Genomic DNA, 262 nt, shown 5'->3' on the forward strand with positions numbered 1-262 from the left:
ACTGCACTTCATTCATCCAAGTGACTGTCACGTCTACATTGTGGAAATATATGTGTAACATATTAAGAAGGAGCCTTGGTGGTGTTGTGGTTACACATGGGGCTGCCAATCACCAGATGCTCCTTGAGAGAAAGATGAGGCTTTCTACTCTCCTGAAGAGTCACTGTCTCAGAAACCCGCACGGGCAGTTCTATCCTGTCCTGTTGGGCCGCAATGAGTCAGCATCGACTCAGTGGCAGTGAGTCTGAGTTTAAACATTGAC

The sequence above is a fragment of the Echinops telfairi genome, unplaced genomic scaffold (assembly GCF_000313985.2).
Source record: "Echinops telfairi isolate 266 unplaced genomic scaffold, ASM31398v2 ScPeMD7_7474;HRSCAF=8512, whole genome shotgun sequence".
Taxonomy (NCBI): Eukaryota; Metazoa; Chordata; class Mammalia; order Afrosoricida; family Tenrecidae; genus Echinops; species Echinops telfairi.